Source organism: Onychomys torridus, chromosome 22 (genome assembly GCF_903995425.1).
Source record: "Onychomys torridus chromosome 22, mOncTor1.1, whole genome shotgun sequence".
In the NCBI taxonomy this organism is placed as follows: Eukaryota; Metazoa; Chordata; class Mammalia; order Rodentia; family Cricetidae; genus Onychomys; species Onychomys torridus.
Window position 1 is genome coordinate 10,651,488 of NC_050464.1, and position 17,062 is coordinate 10,668,549.

Below are 17,062 nucleotides of genomic sequence, written 5' to 3' on the forward strand. Positions count from 1 at the left end.
GCCTACAAGTAATTCCAACCTCAGCAGGTAGACACAGGATCTCCTGAGCAGGCAGGCTAGCTAGACTAGCTCTGTTGGTGACCTCTGGGCTTGATGGAGAGACCCTGCCTCAAAGAATAAGGTAAAGAATGATCAAGATAGACTACCAAAGTCAGTCTCTGGCCTCCATGTGGGCACCCACCTGCACACGGGCATGCACCCACACACATGCCCTCAGGTGCATACACATGAGAATTTTTCAAATTAAAAACATCATTCTAGAAATAATCCCAGAGAGCAAGTGGACACAGAAATTGCTGTCTACTGGGAAAGACTTCACTCTCTTGATTTTATGAGACAGTGGCCCCCTTGTAGCCCAGGCTGACTTTGAAGTCACTATGTAGCTCAAGCTGGTGGAACTCCAGATCCTCCTGAATCTTCCTCAGCACCAGATGTGGCTTTGAATCTCTCAGTAGTTCCTGAAATGGAGGGAAGCCTGGGGCCTGAGAGGCAAGGGACTGACACATGAGCATTCATGTGACTGACCCAAGGCCATGGCAATGATGCCACAAGGCAGAATGCAAATTGCCACAGCCAGCCCAGAGGAGCATGAGCCATCATAGAGGAAAGGACAACCTCTTTAGAGGTTTAAAGGACAACCTTACTTTGCACATGGGTCTTGCTGAATTTATTGGCTTGAGAAAGTTCTGTGAGCCAGGCAGAATAATGCACATGAGTGATGTAGAACTTGGGATGCTGAAGCAAGATTATGAGTTCCAGGCTAGAATGGATGCCTACAAAGACACTGGTTCAAAATATAAAACAAAGGCTGGAACTCAACAGTAGACCCTTGCCTAGAATCCCCAAGTAAGGGGGCTGAGGGCGTGGCTCAGTGATAGAGCACCTGCCTAGAATCCCCCAGTGAGGGGCTGGGGTGTGGCTCAGTGGTAGAGCACCTGCCTAGAATCCCCCAGTGAGGGGCTGGGGTGTGGCTCAGTGGTAGAGCACCTGCCTAGAATCCCCCAGTGAGGGGCTGGGGTGTGGCTCAGTGGTAGAGCACCTGCCTAGAATCCCCCAGTGAGGGGCTGGGGTGTGGCTCAGTGGTAGAGCACCTGCCTAGAATCCCCCAGTGAGGGCTGGGGTGTGGCTCAGTGGTAGAGCCCCTGCCTAGAATCCCCCAGTGAGGGCTGGGGTGTAGCTCAGTGGTAGAGCCCCTGCCTAGAATCCCCCAGTGAGGGGCTGGGGTGTGGCTCAGTGGTAGAGCACCTGCCTAGCATGTACATGGCCCTGAGTTCTGTCCTTAGTACTCAAAGGAATAAAAACACTGGAGAAACTTAGGTGGAGAAAATTCCTGGTAACTTCTGAAATATACCCCGGGGGTTAACAAGCTTGACTCATTCTCTGGAAGCGGAAGCATTTGGTGTTGGAGCTGTGATTAAATGGATCCCTGTGTCAGCTACAGAAACAAGTGTGTTAAGAATGGCGCATCAGCCCCAACTCTGTGTGACCTCGTTTTACTGCCCTGTGATGCGGCCTCAGCGTTACTTAAGTGGAGTTGCTGTGATTTTTATTGCACTTTCCTCATCTTTCCCCACGGCTGCCCATATTTTGTGCCACACTCCCCGTCTCTCGTCAGCCGCCGTCCATTACTGTCATGCTGTCACCGCTCGCCTGACGTCCTTGCAGTGGGTGCCAAATGGAGTTGTCCTGGTTAAATAAACTGAGTAAGACTGAACTGCAGAGGAGAGAGTGAAATCAAGCACCTGAAGGGAGCCAACAGTGACTGGGTATCACAGTGTGTCCGTTATTACTGGCAGAAGCCGGAGAGTATCAGCATGTAGAACACTGTGGATGGATCGGGACCAGTGCTGGGAAACCGGAAATCATCGTCCAAGTCTCTGGGAACTCTACCTTCTCATTTGTGGTGTGTGGCTGAGTTTCCCGTTCATCTTTCTATGATTAATTTTTATTTCCAACTGCCCAACTGCAGATGGGAAAGAATATATATATTTAAAGAAGAGGAGGAGCTGGGGAGATGTCTCAGTGAGTAAAGTAAAGTGGGCATGTAAGGACCTGAGTTTGGATCTCTAGGGCCCATATAAAGCTGGATGTGGTAGCATGCCCCTATAATCAAGTGCTCCTGTGGCAAAATGGGAATCCCGGGGAGCTCTTGGGCTGGCTGGCCCATCATACACTGTAGTGAACTATACAGAGACGTTGTTTCAGACAGGGTAATGTGGAGAACCAACACCCAAGGTTATCCTCTAACCTGTATATTCATATGGTGGCATGTGCATGCCTACACACACACACACGTACACGTACACACACATACACGCACACGCACACGTACACATACACACACCATGCACATAAAATAAAACAAAATATTTCAAGATATGATTAATCTCATATCACTCGGTCCCCCATTGAGACAGTAGGAAGATTAACTGGCTTTGATGCAGATCCTGGCTATCCATTACTCATCAGACTTGAGATAGGTCACCCAGCCACTCCAGATGGTAGCTCTCTAATCCACAAAATACAAATGGATCCAGAACCTTCCTTACAGAGTCATTTTAAGGATGAAATGAAACAAAGTGTGTGGTACACATCTGTATCCCAGCTCCTCAAGAGGCCAAGGCAGGAGGGATTACAAGTTCAAAGTCAGCCTGTGCTACGTAGGTAGTTCTAGGACTAATGTACACACACACACACACACACACACACACACACACACACACACTGAATGAAAATGTAGTTCAGTGATAGAGCATCTACTTACAACCCACAAGTAAGAGGGCCTTTGCCTAAGCAGTGGATAACTTAACTAGAATTTGCCAGTGAGGGGCTGGGGTGTGACTCAGTGGTAGAGCCCCTGCCTAGAATCCCCCAGTGAGGGACTGGGGTGTGGCTCAGTGGTAGAGCTCCTGCCAATTTCACCCACAGAATCACAAAGAAAATGATTAAATTATATAGTGCCTTTATATGTAATCCCAAGGGTAATGGCAGTCACAGGTGACAGACAAGAAGACATGTTACTCCAAATGCTACCAGCCAACCAGGACCAGATTCAAAACGCAGATTCCCAGGCTGGGGTGTAGCTCAGTGGGTGGGGTGCTTGCCCAGAATGCACAAAACTCTGGGTCCTAGGACCAGCATAGCATAAACCAGGTGTGGTGCACACATCTTTAATACTAACATACATGAGGATAAAGGATCAAGGTCACCCTCAGACACCTAGCAAGTTGGAGGTTAGCCTGGGATACATGAGACCCTCTCTCTGAGGGTGGTGGGGAGGAAAAGAAAAGAACAAAATACATCAAATAAAATACAGGTTCCCAGACCTGAGCTTGCCTGTTGTGTCAGAATCTACATTCAACAGGATTCCCAGCTGGGCTATTGACCCCAGTGGTCAAGAACCTCCTTGTGTTTTCGGGTAATTTTAGTCAATTGAACAAACAAATCTGTGTAACGCTATGTTATGAAGTTAAGAAAATGATGCTACTGAGAAGGATTCACCGACTGAGCTCAAATGCCCTCCACTGAGTGTTTGAATAATCTGACTCTATACAGAGAAGGGTTTGGAAAGCCCAGAAAGCTGTTTGCCAATGAACAGCGAGGTTGTGGCTGTGTGGCCGTCTATAAAAGCCACCCACCACGAAGCAGCAATGGTCACTTAATTAGCTCACCCATCTGCAGTCCGGGTGAAGCCACGTCTACACCTGCCGCACCCATGCCAGTGAGGGCAGCTCATCTGGGCTCTGCTTCCCAGCTGCCGCCGCACGCTGGCAATGGCTGTGATGGCCACTAGGGGGCGCAGCCAGTCTCAGGGTTCGGAACCTTGATTCCTCCGACCTGGGCCTGTGCTCAGGTGGGTCTCCTCCCCTCAGCACGCGCCTGAGTTTTAGAGTGTCCGAGGAGACAGGCAGGGCCACACAGTCAGAACGGGGAGGAGGAGGAAGAGGGGGTGGAAAGGGCGGAGGGATAGAGGGATGGAGAGGAGACACAGCACAAGGTAATGGCCCCTTCCTGCAGCTGTGCCCCCGCCCCTGCTCCACTACCCTCTCCATCTTCTCTCCTTCCTCCTGCCCCTCCTTCTTCTCTGTCTTTCCACACTAGGTCTTGCCGTGTAGCCCAGGGTGGGCCTCAAACTCTCTATCCCCCTGCCTCAGCCTCCTGAGAGCAAGGATGACGGAAGTACCCAGCACACTGGGCCCTAGTTCCTTCCAGCACGGTTTTGAGAGTCTCCCGTGCTGCCGTGCGTGCCCTGCGTGTTCTCTCATTTTTATTAGTGTTCTCTTGCCGCGATTTGTTGATCTGCCCACCTACCAATGAGTGTTACATGTGGAGCCGCGCAGGCATTCTTACACAAGTCCCGGCAATTCCTACACAAGTACCGACATTCATGCACAAGTCCCGACCCACGGACATGTCTTCACTCTTCCAAGTAAATTCCTACAGTCGCACTGCGGTTGACATCAGCTGGTACAGGGCGGCTGCACACGCACGCATGCACGCACGCACACACGCACACAGGAAGCCCTGGGTTCTATCATGTGCACGCCTTTCATCCCAGCAATGAGGAGGCGGAGGCAGCAGGACCAGACAACCAATCCCCAAGCACATAGCGAATTCAAAACCAACCCGGACTACATGAGACCCTGTCCCCAAACTTTTTACACGGGGCCAGTGAAGTGACCCAGCAGGGGAAGGTGCTCGCCCTCAAGACCTCCACGTGCATGTCATGGACGTGCACCTACACGCATGCACACGTGTTCGACTATAATAAATGCATTTGCTTAACTCACAGACTCTTGGGTCTCAGAACCCCAGGTCTCTGCTGAATCAAGGGGGTCAGGATGTTCAGTTTCCCAAACAGCTGTTGTTATTTGACATCTGCCCCACCCTTGTTCTGTGTGACTCTTTCTGCTGCCACACACCTCATACACTGGGGTTTATCAGATGTGTGTGTGTGTGTGTGTGTGTGTGTGTGTGTGTGTGTGTTATGTTCATGTGTGGTGTGTGTGTGTGGTGTGTGGAGTGTGTGTCTGGTGTATGTGGTGTCTGTGTGCTTTGTGTGTGGTGTGTGCTTTGTGTGTGGTATGTTGTGTGTGTGTGTGTGTGGTGCGTGCATATGTGTGTATATGTATGTGTGGTGTGTGTGTGTGTGTGTGTGTGTGTGTGTGTGTGTGACATGGAACAATGGGTGCAATGAAGGTGAAAGGGAAACCTGTGTTGCATACATACAAAACACACACACACCACATACACACACACACACCACACATACACACAGACCACACACATACACACACACACACACACACACACACACACACACTTCCTTTGAGGTGGGGTCTCTTGTTGGCTGTTGCTCTGCTGGTCCAGGAGCTTCCAGCGACTCTCGGGTCTCCACCTCCCATCTCACTGGCGGAGCACCAGGATGACAGATGCACGCTGCCATGGGCTCTGAGGATTTGAACCCAGGTCTTTCTTCATCCTTGCACAGGAAGCATTTCCCCCACTGAGCGTCTCACCAGCCCCCTCACTGACCCAGTGACAAGTGGCTCGGAGCCTTTCCTGCTGCATTTATTGGCCGTTTGTGTCTCTTCTTTTCTGAAATGCCTGTTTAAACCTCTGCACACTTTTTATTGGGCCATTCATTCTTAAAGCTTTCATGTGAACAGTATTTTGTCAGCTCTGTGTCTTGAAACTATTTTTCTCCTAGTGTGTGGCTTACCTGCTCATATCATTAGTAACATTTCTGATATGCAGTTGCTTGTTTTGATGAATTTCTTCCCCAATTTGTGGCTCAGTGCTTTCTGGAGTGTCCTGAGATAATCTCTGCCAACCCTGTGTTCTAGAGGTTGTTCCATGACAGGTGTGATGATGCACACACCTGTAATCCCAACATTCAGAAGCCAGGGCAGGTAGGTGGTGGAGAGGCAGAAACCAGCCTGGACCATATAATGAGACCTCATCTCAAAAATACAATTAGAGTCTTACATTTTCTTCCTGGAAAATCACAGCTTTGACTTTGACTTCTAAGTCTGCAGTCTGGGGCTGTTAGGAGGCGGCTCTGTCAGTCAAGTGTGAGGGCCTGAGCTAGGATCTCAGCATACAAGGAAAACCTGGGTCCGGCAGCCCAGTAACCTCAGCTCTGGAGAAGCAAAGACAGGAGGATCCTCAGAGCTTGTTGGTTACCCAGCCTGGCCAATTGGTGAGCTCCAGGTTCAGTGGCAGACCCTGTCTCAAAAAATAAAGAGATTTGCTGGGGAGGTGGCTCAGTGGTTAAAAGCACACACTGCTCTTGTAGAGGGCCCAAGTTCAACTCCCAGAGCCCACACTGGGCAACTCTGGAACTCAAGCCTCAGGGGATCCGACACCCTTTTCTGACCTCTGCAGGCAACTGCACTCAAGTACATAAACCCACACATAAACATGTGTAATTTAAAAATTAAAAAGTCTTTTTAAAATATAAAATGGAGTCCGTTGAACCAATGGCTCAACAATTTGCTTAAGAGCACTTGTTGCTCTTGCAGAGAACTCAGGTTCAATTCTCAGCACTCACATGATGGTTCACAAACATCCATAAGTCCTGTTCCAGTGGATCCCATACCCTCCTCTGATCTGCATGGGCTCCAGACATACACATGGTTCACATACATTCAAGTAGGCAAAACATTCGCGCACATAAAGTAAAATAAAGTAGAATAAAATAGACCTTAAAACTAATACATAAAGTGGAGACAGATGGATGAAGACACCTAAATGCTGACATCAACCTCCACACATATGCACATACATGTGTACACATTCACACACACACACACACACACACACACACACACACACAAGCTATACACTTTTGCACACATACACTCAATATGTCTTGCACTGCTCTGTGACCAATATGAGGTGGGGATTGAGCTTTGCTTTCCCCGTGGGTATCTGCTTGCTGCAACTCCGGGTTTAAAAGACTTCTCTCACCACCAAATTATCTTGGTGCCCTTGTCAAAAATTAACCAACTATAAACGAAGGTCTGCCTTCAGACTCGCCATAAGAACTGATAATGGCTTTTCCATTTACTTTATCTATTTACTATTTAGCTTGACCCCCCCAAACCATGCCCACTATGTCTTGATTTGTGTGACGTCACAGCAGCCCCTGAAATGGAGTCACATAAGGTCTCTCGCTTTTAACTCTCTGGCTATTCAGCGTCCCTTGCCTGTCTTTCACATTTATGTATAGTGTGTGGCACATGCACGTGGGTTCACACCAATGTAAAGGCATGCAGAGGCCAGAGCAGGACATCAGGTGTCTTCCTCCATCACTCTGCACCTTTTTACATCGAGACCAGTTCTCACTGAGCAAGAAGCCATTTTGTCTTGACCAGCTGGTCAGCCAGCTCCAGAGATTTGCCCGTCTCCACTCACACCCCAGTATTGGACTTCCGGTCCAGGGCAGCCATGCCCAGCTTTTCACATGGGCCCTGTAGATCCAAATCCCAGTTCTCATGCTTGCAGAGCAAGGACTCAATCACTGAGCCATCTCCCCTGCCCCATTGCTTTTCTTTATACATTTAAGAATTCTGTTGCTAACACTCAGCCAGAAAACCTAACTGGAGTTTATTGAGACTTCATATCATCAGACAATGTTATCTTAACAAGGTTGAACTATCTTGAAGTCCATGGACATGGTATATCCTCCCATTTGATTTAAGGCTCCTCAAGTTTTCTTGGCATTTCCTTGTATTTTCAATGTGAGTATTTCTCACACCATCTATACATTCAGATCCTAAGCATTTTATGTTTCTAAAGGTCAGGTTTTATTGAGTTCTGTATATTGATCTTCTGTCCTATAACTTTGTTAACTTGGTGAATATTTGTTACTAGTTATTATTAATTGATTCCTATTGATTCTAGAGTTTTCTGTAGCCCCTTTTGGATTCTTAGGGTAACTGTGCTGTCTGCAAAGAATGACAGTTGTACTCTTTCTTTCCAAATTTCACCCTCTTTATTTCTTTTTCTTGCCTATTTAGATTGTCTGGGAACTCTAGTATGTTGAATAAAATGGATTAGTGCAAGTATCCTGGCTTTCTGACAGGATGGTCTTGAATTCATTATGTAGCTCAGCCTGGCCTCAAACTCATAATCCCCCTGCTTCAGCCACCCAGTGCTGGAGTTACAGGCATGCACCAAGTTGCCCAGCATAGGAAAGTGGTTAGTTATTTTCATCTAAAAGTATAGGTAACTGTTACTGTATGGAGGGCAACACCATCCACACTAAGTTCCTGAGAAGTTTAAATACATGTGACACTGTGCAGCGCTTCTTAGGGACACATGAACAAATGTCTATTCACCCAGATAGGGCACCAATGACAGACCAGAGAAATTATCCCACTCAAGTCTAACGTTCTTTGGGGTTACTTACATAAGTGTGAATGAGGGGTTACTTACAGAACATAATTAACTCAAAGGCAGCTTCATCAGAAGAAAAAAAGAAAAGCTCAACCCAGAACAGATAAAGACTCAGGAAAGCTGCATCCCTGGAGTTCTCTCCATCTTAAGGTCTCTCCATTGGAGGATATGCTATTTACCATCTTGTTACTATTTATATAACCATGGAAAGTTATAGGCAATATAACTTGTGAATCCTGTAAGTTTCAGGAACTTCTTGACAACTTGTGGGTTTGGTTTACTTTCTGAGTCTTACAGAGCCTCCCTCCTCCCTTTAGGAGAGAATATTTTAGTTCAAACAAAAAAGCTACAAAACAGATGGATACTGAACTTTGCCAAATGATTTTTTTTGCCATCTACTGATGGCAAGCATAAGGACTTGAGTTCAAATCCCAGAACCCATGTAAAGCTGGATTCAGTAATATGTGTGTCTGTAACTCCAGTGCTCTTACGGAAAAGTAGGAGGCAGAGACAGGAGCATCTCAGGAAGCTCAAGGGCTCAGCAGCAAACAAGAGACAGGGGCCAGCTAATTAGCATACATAGCCATAAACAATAGATTGTCACAACCTAAAGCTGTCTTCTACCTCCCACTCATGCAGGATGGCACTTACACACCGTTCTTGCACACACATGCTCACGTCACACACAAACACATACACATGGAGGTGTTGCAAATTAAAAAATAAAGGAGATGTTATTCAGGGACCCTGCAGTCCTGGCTGCTGTGTTTTGTGACTATCAGTTAAGTCCCAGGGATTGGCAGTATTATCCCAATCTTCCATGACCTTGTTTTTATCTACCAGTCCTAATATTTAGCAAAAGGGGATTATTGAAATAGATAAATACTGGGCAAAAAGACCACAAAGCTTTGTGTAGGCATTGATCAGACTGCTAAAACACAATATAAAGACAGATTCTTAAACTGGGAAAATAACAAGCACAAGGACCCAAGTTCAATCCTCAGTATCCATGTTAAGTAAAAATATGGGCATAGTGGAGATGTCCTCCCTTGGGAGATGACAGATTGCTGGGACTCACACGCTGGCAAGCCAAGTCAAATCGGTAAGTTCTAGGCCAGTGAGAGACCTCATCTCAAGAAATAAGGAGGACAGCACCTGAAGAACAGCACCCAAGGTTGACCTCTGACCTGCACATACTTGAGTGCACACACACACACACACACACACACACACACACACACACTATCTATTAAGAGGAAGAAAAGAAGGGAGAGAGGAGGAGGCAGATGGGTAGGCAAACTTCTCTCAGTTGTACAGCTGCCTGAGTTGTGTCTCTGCCTGGAACACATATTCTATATTCTTTTCTCTTGTTGTGAACTCGTTGTGTGTCTGTGACATGCCCTTCTTACAGCTGTCAGTGTCTTCTTGTCTGTTTTTAATACAGCCTCTGTGTGTGTGTGTGTGTGTGTGTGTGTCTGTGTGTGTGTGTGTGTGTGTGTGTGGTGTCTGTATGTGGGGGTGGTGGTGTCTGTATGTGTGGTGTCTGTGTGTGTGTGTGTGTGTGTGTGTGTGGTGTCTGTATGTGGGGGGGTAGTGTCTGTATGTGTGGTGTCTGTGTGTGTGTGTGTGTGTGTGGTGTGGTGTCTGTGTGTGTGTGTGTGTGGTGTCTGTGTGTGTGTGTGTGTGTGTGTGTGTGTGTGTGTGTCTGTGTGTGTGTGTGTGTGTGTGGTGTCTGTGTGTGTGTGTGTGTGTGTGTGGTGTCTGTGTGTGTGTGTGGTGTCTGTGTGTGTGTGTGGTGTCTGTGTGTGTATATGGTGTCTGTGTGTGTGTGTGTGTGTGTGTGGTGTCTGTATGTGTGGTGTCTGTGTCTCTGTGTGTGTGTGTGTGTGGTGGTGGTGTCTGTGTGTGTGTGTGGTGCTGTGTGTGTGTGTGTGTCTGTGTGTGTGTGTCTGTGTGTCTGTGTGTCTGTGTGTGTGTGTCTGTGTGTGTGTGTGTCTGTGTGTGTGTGTGTGGTGTCTCTGTGTGTGTGTGTGTGTCTGTGTGTGTGTGTCTGTGTGTAGGCCAGATGTCACCATCAGGTATCTTTCTCTATCTTATTTTTCAAGACAGCATCTCTCACTGAACTCAAAGCTCAGCTAGCCAGCTAGACTGGCTGGCCAGTGACCCCCAGGGGTCCTCCCCTCCCCCACTCCTGTCCCAGTACCACTGCATCTGGCTTATTTAAACATGAGTTCTAGAGATCCGAACTCGGGTTCTCAAGCTTGGGCAACAAGCATTTTTATCAACTCGGCCATCTCCCCAGACCTTTCTTGCTTTCCGCGGGCAGACCCAGGGCCTTTCTGAGGCTCCGTTTGCATCCCTCCACTGGCTCGTTAGCCTGGTCCTGTGTTTTATCTCTGCACTCACTGTTCCTCCGTGGCTTTTAAAGTGGGTCTTTAAGTTACCCTAGACTATTCCGTAATAATGTTATATGACTTCACATAGACCGTAGAATCTTACAACCATATCCATTTCATTAACCCTCTGTCTTCCGCCTGATTTCTACCTCTATTAGACAGTGCACAATCCATTATTAGTTTGGCTTTAGGCAGTCACATTTGAAAGAAATTAAGAATGACTTTAGAACAGTTTGTTCACTCAATACCTTCTGATCAAAGGTTCTTCAGCCGTTAGTGCACATCAGAGCTCCATCTGGTATCATTTTTTTTTCAGTCTGAGAAATATCCCTCAGGGTGCTTGGTGGCTCATGCCCATTACCCCATCACTTGAGAAGCTGGCCAGGGGGATAGGAAGTTGGAGGCCACCACGTGTTACTGTGATCATCTTCATTGTCCACTTGACAGCTCTAGACTCACCCAGGAGACAAACCTCTAGATGTGTGTGTGAGGAATTATATGGATTAGGATCCCTGAGGCAGAAACACCCACCATGAAGTGGGCAGCGCCTTTCCTTGGCCTGGGGTCTCAGACTGAATAAAAAGGAGAAAGCGAACTGAGCACCAGCATCCATCTCTCTCTGCCTCCTGACTGTGGATGCCACGTGATCAGCTGCCTCACACTCCTGCCGACATGCCTTCCCTGCCATGATGGACAGTGTACTCTCAGACTGTGAGCCAAAATAAATCCTTCCTTCCTTAAGTTGTTTTAAGTATTTTGTCACTGGTAAGCTAACACCAAAGGGGGTATTGGTTAACTTATTCCTCTAATGAGAGATCCCTCCCCAGGACTGTCTGTTAGCTAGGGAGTCACAGACAATATATATATCTGTGTACACATTGCCAATGGAGGCCAGAAGAAGGTGTTAGATACCCTAACACTGGAGTGGCTGTGGTTGTGAGCAACCACATGAGTGCTGACCATTGAACCTGGATCTTCTGGAAGAGCAGCCCATCCTCTTACCATGGAGCTGTCTTTCAGGCCCCAGAGGCTAGATTCTAACATTACATTCTTACAATTGGATTCAGAATAACCAGTCAGGCTTGAAAAGCTGTAAGCCTAACAAGTTCTGGGTGATGCTGATGTTGATATTGATGCTGATACTGGTACTGGTGACGGTGATGGTGCCAATGCTAAAGCTGATGGAGATGTTGGTGATGATACTGATGGTGATGGTGATGATGATGATGATATTGGTAATGTTACTGATACTGAAGCTGATGATGGTGCCAATGCTAAAGCTGATGGAGATGTTGGTGATGGTGGTGATAATGTTGGTGATGATACTGATGTTGATGATGGTACTGACGTTAAAGCTGATGGAGATATTGATGATGAGGTTCACCCTGATGATGGTGCTGGGGATGGTGTTGATAATGTTGCTGTTACTGATACTGATGATGGTGCTAATACTAAAGCTTATGGAGATGTTGGTGCTGATGCTGATGGTGCTGGTGATGATGTTGGTAATGATGCTGATGCTGACAATGGTACTGGAGCTGGAGCTCACTCTGGTGCTGATGCTGAAGCTCACGTTGTTTGAGTCTGTGAGAAGGGTTTGCATGGGGCACTAAACCCAGAAAGTGAAGAGAAACGGGAATTCTTTTCAAAAGCTCATTTTTCTTCCAAACATTTGATGTTTTCAGCCAGCTGCACCCGTTGAAGTAACAGCCATGCCTGAAGGCATTCGGGCTATAGTACCTCTGACATGTCTGTACTGACCCAGGAAAATTCCTGCAGAGCCTCGAGGAGTCAAAACCCAGGCTCTTTTTTCTTGTTCATGAGCCAAAAATATAAATGCAGTAAGCTTCTGATTTTTTAAAATCCCTCAAAAACTCTATTACTTTCCACCATAAACTTTTTTCTAGTATGTAATGATATGTGGTCTGACTGCAGACAAATTCTGCAGCACCATGCTGCAGACTCTGCTCTCCTCAGTGTTCTCAATGGGTGGGTCTGTGTGCCTGCTCCCGTGTTCACAGGATACAGGATCAATCGTTCAGAAATAACCTCTGCATTGATAAAAAAAACACAGCCTCACGCCATCTGAGTGGACAAGGATTTCAAACACAGCCATGCATACAACCCTGTGTGTAAAGATGCTGGAGTTATGTTAGAACTACCATGTGTATTTGTTTTTCCCCAGCATGTTTGAGAGATTCACAATCGAGTTTTAACTTCAGCTTTTTGGATAATGTGCAGAACAATCTCATTGTTTGCTTGTGTGTTCCTCAAGATAAGGGCTTGCTGTGTAGCCCAGGCTATCCTGGTGCTCATCATCTTCCTGAGTCTGCCTCCCAAGAATAGAAGTCAGTTAATTCTTGATCTTGGAAATTTTTATTTGTGTATTTTTGGTTGGTGTGTTGGGTTTTGGTATCAGAAACAAAACTCACTGCCTTGTACATACTAGGTAGGCACTGTAGCACTGAGCCACATCAGCCCCTCAATGGAAGAGTCTAAGCCAGTGTTCTACAACTCATCTGTATTCCCAGCTCTTCACTGAAGTTCTAAACAGAAACTCTGCTGCTGAGCCCTGGGGTCCCCTCCCTGCACTTTGGACTTAACAGTGAGCTCACAGATGGATGAAGACAGTGAAATCCCAGACTTGTGCCTTAGAAACTCATTTACACCCTGCTCGCTGTGAGTGTTCTCACCCTGCTTCATGGAGAGGCTAAAGGCAGGCATAGCTGGAGGAAGAGAGTATGTTTTGAGGTACAGAGGAGAGCCTGCATGGTCCAGCTGACCTTCTAGGCCATGAGCAAACGAAACTTAAAAAATTCCCACCAGAGAGATGAGTGGGTGCCCCTCCCCCCACAGCTTCGCATCCCCATCAATGGCAGGGGCAGAATGGACCCAGCTGTTTGCACCTCAGCTCCCATCTAGCATCTCACAGTGGAGCCAAGATTTCTGAGGTCTGCTCGGTTTTCTTTGAGTTCCTTGGCAGCCGCACCACATTATGCCCAGCCTCTCCCTGCCGCCCCTCAGACAGCTCTCCTTTAGAAGAGTTGGTACAGAGAAGATGCCAGCCAGGCCATGCATACAAGGCAGGCGGGACCAGCCAGGGAAACTGAACTAATAGGATTTGCAGAGACAGTTCGCTACCGAACTGACTTGTGCAAGGGTCTCACCCCCCTGCAGGCTGCAGAATCTGAAAAACCGGTAGCTGACCCACTCCCAAGTCCAAAGGCCTGAGAGCAAGGGGGTCCAGTGGAGCCCTGGAGTCCAAAGGCTCTGCAGTCTCAGGGCAGGAGGAGATGAAGGTGCAGCACAGGAGAGAGAGACAGAGACAGAGAGACAGAGAGACAGAGAGAGAGAGAACACCTTCCTGAATTAGTCACTTGTCCCCTCACAGGGACAAAACACCTGTTAAAAGCAACTTTGGGAGGAAGGGTTTATTGTGTCTCACACTTCAAAGGTACACAGTCCATCATGGCAGAGAGAGCATGGCGGCAGGAGCATAGGCAGCTGGTCACATCGCTTAGCTTGACTGGGACCTCAGTCCATGGGATGATGCTGCAAACATCATCCAGGATAGGACCCATCCAGGGTTGGTCTCCTTCCTCAGTTTACCTAATTGGTGGTTCTAAATGCCAGGAAGCTGACCATCAAGGTTAACTATCCAGCCTGCTTGTGCTCCCTGAATGGATCCGCAGGGCCCACCTATGCCAACAGTGGGCGCTCTTCACCCATAGCAAATGCTCATACCCACATGTTTCAACAGTTCCCGCCCCAGCTGCCTGGGTAGCCCTCGGCTCAACCAAGCCAACATACAACATTAACCATCCCAATATATGGCTACTGTGCATAGAAGCACCCAGAGACTCAAGGTGGAGACACAAAATCTGAGTGAGCAGCCGTTCCTCATCCTCTGGCCACAGACTTCCCCTCTGCAGTGTCCAGCTAGCCGAAGCAAGTGGCCATGGGAAAGGACTTAGCCAGGGACAGGTGGACGGAGGAGAGGAGAGAGTTAACAGGATGGTAGGCCCTGCTTTATGTGACTCTCTGCATCTCCACTCTGGCTTCCATGGCGACTTCATTAGCAGCAAGCTGCTAATTAAATTTCATATTTATGATCAGAAAATAAAATCATTGGACCTTTCTGAAATAGGATTTTATGAGTTTGGGCTCAGGCAGCTGAGTCAGCAGTTGAGGGCCTGGGCTATTTAGAATCACAGTTTCAAGGCGCAAATAAATAAAGCAAACAGAGCCAGCACGTGTCTGAGTCCCTTGGACTGGTTTGTGGTGGGCCTAGACAAGACGGACCTCCACCCACTCAGAAAATGGTGCTTATACCCATTGCTTGGGTGTTGGGGTGCTTGGAGCTTGAGGTTGGAGCCAGCAGCCCCTAGTTGAAACATAAGTGCTGTGTTTCTGGGTCCTCAAGCCTCTCCGAGGGTGCTACGGTGTTCTATTCTGAGTAGTATTTTTCCTGCTGTGTTGGAAGCATCCTTGGTATGAGCATGCCAGAAGTGCCCCAGTGTCACTTCCTTGTGTGGGATTCAGCAGCTGCCACCTTCCTTGAGAGGTTCCCAGGATAGCCCCTCCCCTGTGGCCTCCGGAAGCTTCTCTACTCTGCTGCTGCCAGAGAGAGGTTAAGACAACAGGGATTGGTTCTCTCCTTTTCTAGTTCTCTTGGTTTGTTTGCTACAGGGTCTCCCGGTCTAGCTCAGGCTGGCCTCAAACTCATGATCCTCCTGCCTCAGCCTCCCAAGTGCTGGGATTACAGGTGTGCAGCATCATGTGTGGCTCCTCTTCCAGCTTGATGTTTTTGGTGTATGTGTGTGATGTACATGCACTTACATGTATATGTAGTATAGTGTGTGTGCAAGTGTGTGTGTGTGTGTGTGTGTGTGCATGTGTGCGTTTATGTGTGTGTCTGTGCACACACATCATACATATAGGAGCCAGAGGAGAATATCAACTATCCTACTCTATCACCATCCACCTTATTCTATTGAGACAGAATCTTGTTGCTGAATCTGAAGCTGAGCAGGTGGCCAGAAAGTCCCAGCAATTCTCCTGTCTCCACTCCCCAAGTGCTCAGGTTACAGGTACAAACAACTATGCCTGGTTTTATATGGGTTCTGGGGAGCCAAATTGAGGTCCTCAAATGTGCCCAATTCCAGCTTTCAGTGGCTCCCAGCCCAGGCTGTGTCTGTCTTCAACTCACTTCTCTGGATCTATGTCATTTCCTCTTGTAATAGAAGCACCTGTCCCTGTGCTTCATCATGTGTGGCCTCATCATGATGACGTCTGCAAAGAACCCATTTCCAGATAAGGTCATAGTCTGCATGAACAAGAACTTAGGAAGAGACACCATTCACCCTCTGTATTAGTTCCTTTTCTCTTCACTATACCAAAATACCTGAAAAGAAACAGCTTAAGTAGGGGAGAGTTTATTTCGGCTTACAGTTTGATAGGATACAGTCCATTATAGCAGGAGTGAACAGGCTGATTTTTGCCGCCAGTCAGGACACAGAGAGTAAACAGGAAATAAGATTAGGTTTAAAATCTCAAAGCCCACCCACAGTGGCCCACTCCCTCCAGTGAGGCTCTGCCTCCTAAAGGCTCTACAACAGCGCCACCAGCTGGTGATAAATCATAAAACATGTGTGCCCACAGGGGACATTTCTCATCCAAACCACAGCCCCCAAATGAGAGGTGGGGTCGGAGGGAAAAGTTGAAAGCCAGAAGAAGTGGGAAGCACAGGGCACAGAGAGTCAAGAACCCAGTGTTGCCACCTGTTCAGGGAATGCCTGAGTTTCCAGAAGCTGATGGTCCAAGTAAGGATGCTTTGAGAGCAGCCAACATCCATCATGTGATTGACAGGCCCACTTTGCAGTGTATTTCCACAAGAAATAACAACATATGTTCACTTGAAGGCTTGTGTGAGAGTTTCCCAGTCAAACAGGAACCCCAAATGTCCACTGACAAAAAAGGAACCAATACATAATTGTGATGTATGCATCAGCAAGCTACTGCTTAGTAACAAAGGGGAACACCCTACTGATGCATAGTGGACCCACTGAGAGCTAGGAAGATGATGTTGGGGGTCTAGGATGCTTTGAGCTCTGTGTCCACTAGCAGCAAAGTCAAGAGAAAAAGGGAGCAGAATATTGTGTGTACCTGTAGATAGATGCCCCTTTTCTGGAATGTTCCAGGCCCCTACTCCATCCCAGGTGGAGTCCTTGGTATCCTGGGTGAGGATCTGGAACAACAGCAGG